The sequence below is a fragment of the Dasypus novemcinctus genome, chromosome 11 (assembly GCF_030445035.2).
Source record: "Dasypus novemcinctus isolate mDasNov1 chromosome 11, mDasNov1.1.hap2, whole genome shotgun sequence".
In the NCBI taxonomy this organism is placed as follows: Eukaryota; Metazoa; Chordata; class Mammalia; order Cingulata; family Dasypodidae; genus Dasypus; species Dasypus novemcinctus.
The window spans coordinates 122,367,355-122,373,979 of NC_080683.1; the positions used below are offsets into that span (position 1 = coordinate 122,367,355).

At 61.4% G+C, this 6,625-nt stretch overlaps 1 protein-coding gene across 4 annotated transcripts in view; it reads right to left on the bottom strand.

The window, feature by feature from the left end:
* Nucleotides 1-5,601, bottom strand: part of HIVEP2 (HIVEP zinc finger 2) — a 172,794-nt gene extending 167,193 nt beyond the window's left edge. For 2 of the 4 annotated variants that reach the window (XM_058307567.2, XM_058307568.2), the window contains exon 1: nt 5,353-5,601. The gene's annotated coding sequence lies outside the window, so the exon portion shown is untranslated. Of the gene's footprint in view, nt 1-4,781; nt 4,863-5,352 lie in introns of those variants that run through there. The other 2 variants (XM_058307570.1, XM_071218694.1) reach the window with 2 other exon arrangements.
* Nucleotides 5,602-6,625: the final 1,024 nt, after the last annotated feature.

Consider the following 6,625-nt stretch of genomic DNA (forward strand, 5'->3'; position numbering starts at 1 on the left):
ATCTGATATCTGCACTCGTGGAGGGAAATCATCCGAGGAACTGAGCATCTCACTCTTTCACGGGTTGTTTAGAAACATATAGATGGAGCTCACGTCGAGCTCCAAAGGTTCATCAGTTACTTCCCATGGCGCCGCTGCAAAGTCTCTGGGATTGATTATTCATTTAATCAATGGTGCTGGCCAATTCGGCCCGATGCAGTATTTTTTTTTTCCAAATCTGAATGACTTATTCTTAAAATAAATGTATCTGAAAATAACAATAAGGGGCCCACAACTAATTCCCTTGAACTGAGGGCAACACACACAAAGCCACAAAAAAATGCCCAGGGCTGCCTCCCCTGGTGGAAGCAGCATGACGCTGGGCAAGTGTTACCCGCGGGTCCCGTCACCTGCGCGACCCTGCACCCCCACGCCCTCTCCACCGGGCAGTTCTGACGTGGCCAATAGCGGTCACCCTGCACCCCACTTGTCAGGAGCCGTCCCCCTCTTGCTCTGGGAAGCGGGACGTGGCCTCCCTGCAGCAGGGCCCTGCCCAGGGGTCCGGGCTGGCTCCCCTCTGCTTCTCCGGCTTCCAGCCCCACTGCTTGCTCTCCAGTCCCCAAGCCTCGGCTGCCCCCAGCTAAGGGCACCTGCCTTGGTGGGTCTTGGTCCAGGCCTCGCCCTCTCCCCCCTGCGCTGACGCCCCCTCATCCTTCAGTCTCAGCTCTGACCTCCAAGGAGTCTTCCTTCGCCCCCGACAGGCGGCCCCCCAGCGGGGCACTCGTGTCTGTTAGCTGCCTGGGCTCCCCAAGTCCGGGCACCTGTCAGCACCGTGACCCCAGCAATTTCACTGGGCGTCCTTACTCCCTGGGTGTCACGGTGGCGCTCCCTGAACGGCTGTTCCGGGACCTCTCTCCATCCGGGGGTGGGCAGAGCACTCCAGCAGAGGGGCTAAGACTCTGTACCAGTCCACGGTCAAAAGGGCCAGCCTGGGAGCTTTCTGACCTCAGATCCAAACATCCCGTGACCCGGAAATCGCAGATCAGACTAGGGAAAAAAGATGCCGCCTGCTGTCCCATCATCCCCTCCTCGCCACTTCGTCTCCTCTCCAAAACACTGCCTTCTTCAGGTCTGTCTAGAGAGCCCAGCTCCACATTTTCGGGGGAAATCCGAAGTCACAGGTACTTGCAGATTAGACCACGTGCTGCAGTTAAAGCCGCGAAGCATGGGAAAGGGAGGGCATTCAGCGCCACACGTGTGTGGTCCAGCACAGCCGTGACCCAAATTCCAAGCTGCTCTGGTTCTGTCCCAAAGTGATCGTGCAGCCATGCTCGGCCTAAGTCTGTCTTCGTGGCAGTATCGAGGGTCCACGCAGTGACGTTGCCATGAAAATAGAGTGTCGGGATATTCTCCCAAATTTCTGACGGCCACTTTGTAGCTACAAATGTTGCCTTACAACCTCTAATTTTGCTAGTGTTGCCTTAGAAAGCAATGAGGTTACAATGCTTTTGGGTGAGGAATGTGATTGGATATCAGGAACAAAGAGAGGATAGACTACTTCTCCCACAACTGGCTTCAAAGGAGCACAATCCTGCTTTGCTAAAAGTTCCCCCATCTTCATCAGTCCCCTGTGTTCAGCCCCAGGCTTGGTGGAGAAGCGCTTCCTTGACAGTCAGGAAAGTTCTACTCATCCTCAAGGCAGGGCAAACCCAACATGCTGGATGGCTTGAAATTCTTCATGAAACCTCAAGACCATCGAGTTGAGCTAGCAAACTTCCTCTGCTCCTTTTAGTAGTATCGCTTAAAAAGTTTAAGCACTCACACACCACGCTGTAGCCAAACTATGAGCTCCTAAGACTTGGTAGAGGAACCCATGGACTGGAAGCTTATCCTTGGAATTTCAGGTAGAGATTTAAGCTGTGGCCTGTTTCTCCACCTACGGGACCATCACAGAGGCTAAGAGAAGTTCTGCTGACGCTGTAGTAAAGTAAAAAACTGTTTACTGTTAACAGCCTTTGGCAATTAGCAAGCTGTTTCATCCCCGGCCATGCAGCCAGCTGATCTCAGCCGCTTTCCCTTATTACAACAGTTACCAAAGCAGATCTTAGGTTATGTCACATTCTGATGTACTACACTTTTGACTCCCGCCAAAGAACACTGGATGGGTTTTTACAACTACTTTTCCTTCACAGAAGGTTTCAAATTAATTCCAGCTAATTACTGAGGATAATTTACACATCAAATCCACAGAGTACTTAGGATTTGTATTGCTTTTGAGATAAACCCTTTTATTTAAAAAAAAAAAAAAGGCAGATTTAAACGTAAGAGCCTTCACTTTAAACCGAGTCGACATCAGCATAAAAGATTCAACCTGGTTCTCTGAACAGTGACCAAGTGCCAGAAGCTCAAGCAGACACGTGCCATTTTCCCACAAGGAACGCCTGCATGCATGTTGTCCTCTGTTTTGTTTTCATAGTAACAAGGAGGTTTGCAAACACACCTCGTGTAAAAGGAGCCTGACCAACCCAAAGATGCTGGGAGCTAGTGTTTCAATGTAGTCAAACAGCACGCTTTCATTATGTGGTGGTGTGTACAAGGAAAATTCACTGTCACATCCCATGTTTCATAAAAACATAAAAATGCTTTATCCACTTTCATGGTATTTTACCACAGACCTCTCCACAAGAAACTAGTTAGTGAACATCAGCTCATCTTTAAATTGCAATATCATTATTGTACTACCACTCCTCAAATGGTCCCCAAATCCATCTCACACCAATTTAACCTTAAATACCCTCATAGAAATATAAGCTGTCTCTAAGAGAGCCACATAAAAAACAATCACCACAGAAACAGAGATGCCAACTATTTGATACCTATGCTCAAGGCAGGCAACTGTCTCTGACAATTTTCTAAAGAGTCACCTTTGCAATATAATGTTTTCTGCATCTAAGAATTATACTGCGTATTTCACACCTTGTGACCAAGGGGCTGAAGACATCTGCTGTCCAGTGTCATTAAGGGGGTGCTGGCACAGCCCTTTCGCCTCAGTATAAAAATGCACCATCTTCCTCTGGTACCTTGACTTCTTCCAGGTCCACAGAAATGTTCTCTTAATAACGATGTCTATGTTACTCTCTGTAGAGAGTGCATTTCGGTTTGATAAACTATTTGGCCCATGTCCTAAACTCAAATCCAATCTATTCATTACACAATCTACTTGGCTAAAATTTCACTCTGGCACTCATATAAGCTGAAAAAGCAAGCAGGCATTTGCAAATTCTGGCATATAGACTGTATATCCATATACACACATATTTAAAATAACATGGTTTTGTCAAGGACGAAACCACCGAATATTACCATATTTCTGAAAGAAATGTTTCAAAGTTAAATGGCCTTTCTCTATGAGGACAGCTCCTTACAAATTTAATTAAAATGGATCTTATTAATATTTCAAGTAATTCCTGGGCTTGATTATGCACTAGAAAAGAAGCAACTGTACTGAAGAGAAAAATCAATAGCCCTTGACTAGGGCTCGGAGCCTGCTAGAAAACCACTTCTCGGTGAATTACCGAGGTACAGCCTTTGGGGGGTGGGGGAGGAGTAACAATATTTATTTGGAGGTAAACTGAGTTATTTTTAAAATGGCAGAACAGGCAGGCGAGAAATCAGTTCAAATTTTCCATTGTAATGAAAGTACCAGAAATAAGCCTTTTTATGTTCATTGCAGGCCTAAATATCCGTGCAGAGAACGAGGCTTCTGCAGGCAGTTGCTCACTCGGCCTCCGGAGTGAACGCTGAGCCCGCACAGGTGTCCTAAGGCTGGCGGTGACACCGCTACCAGGGGATTCCGCCCCCGCAGCGCTGCCCCGCCCCGCCCCGCACGCCACCGCCCCCCGCAGCGCGCGGGGACGAGCGCCCGGCTCTCGAGGCGCCCCGGGGCGCACCACCCCCTCTCCCCGAGCTCGCCGGTTCGGGGCTGCTCCTGCAGGCATTTTGGAGAGGCGCTGGCAGGCGGCGGGCGGAAGGAGAGGCCGCTCCGCGAGCCCCGCACGCCCGCCTTCCCGCACCCGGGCTGGCTTCCCGCCCGGCCAGCCCCGCGCCCCGTCGCGGCCGGGAGGGCCGGGGTCGCGTTTCCTCGTGTCCTCTGCTGCACTGGCTGTTATGTAAGAGGGACAGACGCTGGAGGCACATGCGTACAAAACGCGCGAGCTGCGATAACAGCTGGGGTGGCGGCGCGGTTCCGGAGAGCCCCCACCGCCTCCGACAGACACCCCCGCGTGACCCCCGCGCCCCCCGCCACCCCCCGCACACGCCCAGCAGCGTTCGCCTGCCTCGCCCCTACCGGTACCAGACACGCAGCAGGGCCGGGGGAGGAGGCGCGCGGCGCGGCGGCGGCGCCCGCGGCACGGCTGCGGTGCTCGCGGCCGCACGGCCGCCCCGGGCCCGGAGCCCCTCGCTACCCCCTTCCTGCGGCCGCAACACGTCATGGAACATTCCCGGAACGGGCCAACGTTCCACCCACTCCAGGGAGCCGACCGGAGGGCGCAGAGCCCGCTCGCGCCGCGCGCGGCCCGCACACCGGCCCCCCCACACCCCGAGCCCGGCCCCGCGCCCCCGGCCCGCGCCCGGCCCCCGGCCCGCGGCCCCCGGTGCGACCGGCGCCTCCGCCGCGCGCGCAGCGCCTCCCTCCCGGCGCCCCGCCGCCCTCCTTCCTGCCGCGGCTCGCCCGGCGCCCCGGGCAGTTCTCCGCCGGCGGCGGCCCCGCGGCCTGGCCCCCTCCCCGCGCGGCCCGGTACCTGGCAGCGGCCGCGGGCGCCGAGCGCCGAGCGCCCGAGCGCGTCCCTCCCCGGCGGCCCGCGCATTCCATCCCGGCGGCCCGCGCCCCCCCCACCCGGACATTACGACAGCAGCCGCGTCCTCTGCAGAGCCGCCGGGGTATTCCCCGCAGTTCCCCGCGCGCAGCCCCCCGCGGCCCCCACCGGGGGGGCGGGGGAGGGCGGGTCGCCCAGGGCACCCGGCGCTCGTGTCCGGGGGGCGGAGCGCCCGGCGCCCAGGAGGCCACTCACCCCAGCCCGCCGGCCAGCGCCCGCACTGTCCCCAGCGCCCCGCAGGAGGGACGTGCGGACGCGGCGGGCTGCGGACCGGGGGCCTCCGGCTGCGCAGGCCGGGGGCGCTTCGTGCCTGCGAGCCCACTTGTCGATGCTCGAGCCCCCCACCCGGGAGCGGGGCGACCAGGTTGCGGGGACGCGGCGCGCCCCCTCCGCCCCCGAGCCCCGCTCCCGCGGCTGTCAGCGCCCGCAGCGCCGGGGAGCGGGGGGCGCGCGGCGGCCCGGGCGGGCGGGGACCTGGCCCGGCGGCGCGGCTCACCTGGAGGGTCTCGGCTGGGGACGAGGAGGCCGGGTAGGAGGCGGGGGCGGCGCGGGCGAGCCCCCGGGCGCCCCAGTCCCCGCGGCGGCGGCCGCTCCTGGCAGAGGCCGAGCGCGTCTGGAGGGGGGTGTCTGGGAGCATTTCCTTCAGGACGTGGGAGGGCGGAGGGCGGGCAGGGATCCCGGGTGCCGCCCGGGCCCGGGCGCCCCGCGTGCCTGCCTGACACGGCGCGGGACCGCAGCCGGCGAGGGCCGCGGGGCTTCGGGCAGCCGCGCGGCCGCCTCCCGCCCGGTCTGGGGACGGACGGGCTATTCCTGGCAGCGCCGCCCCGAACAGAAGTTACGAGGAGGAGCGCGCGGCGAGGGGGGGGGAGCCAGGCGGGGGGGAGGACTCGGCCGGCGACGTCATCGGATCCCCCGGCGCGTCCCAGGGAGGGAGGTGAACCAGAAAAACCAGTCTGGAGCGGGCGGCCGGGCGGCAGGGCGGGCGGCGCGGGCTGCGGGGGCCGGGGCCGGGCGGGGAAGCCCGCAGCGGCGCGGGGCTGGCCGCGTACCCCGACGACCGCGAGGCCGCGGGACCTCCCGAGCCCCCCGCCCACCCAGCCGGCCTGCCCCCAGGACGCGTGGGCCGGGTGCTCCTCGCGCTGTCACGGCGGGCCCCGCCTCCACGCCCCCCTCCCACCCCGCGATCTGTGGGTCGCGGCTGCGGGGGCTCCCGGCGCCACCCCGCCACTTCCCGGCACCTCAAGCGCCCCGACGCCCCCCTCCCAGGGGCGCCCTTGCCGGGAGGTCCCCGCGGTGTCAACGAGACGCGGGGGAACCGGCACCTCCAGCGCGCGTGTCCCTGGCCCCAGAGGACACGCCCGGCCGGGAGCGCGGGGACGGGGAAGCCCGAGGAGTGGGGGCCGGGCCCTGCGCTTCCTGCCCGGCGCGGGGACGCCGGGGACGCCGGGGACGCCGGGTTCCCTCCGGCCGCGACCCTCTGGCGCCGCCACGTGCGCACCCCGGCGGAGAAGAGGTCCCCGCGCCTCCCCTGGGGGGGCCTCGGGCCTCGGGACCGCGCCCCTCCGGGCCGTGTCCGCCCGGCCCTCCCCGCCGTCCCCGGCTCGGGGCGGAGCCACCGCGAGACGCGCACACTTGACCTGGCGCGACCCGGCCTTCTGGCCGGGCTTCCCCCGGAGCAGGTGACTCCGTGGGAGGGGTGGGAGTGGGGCTCAGGAATTCCGAGCCCAAGGCCTCCGCGCCGGCTCTGCCCCTAAGGCGGGTCCGTCCCC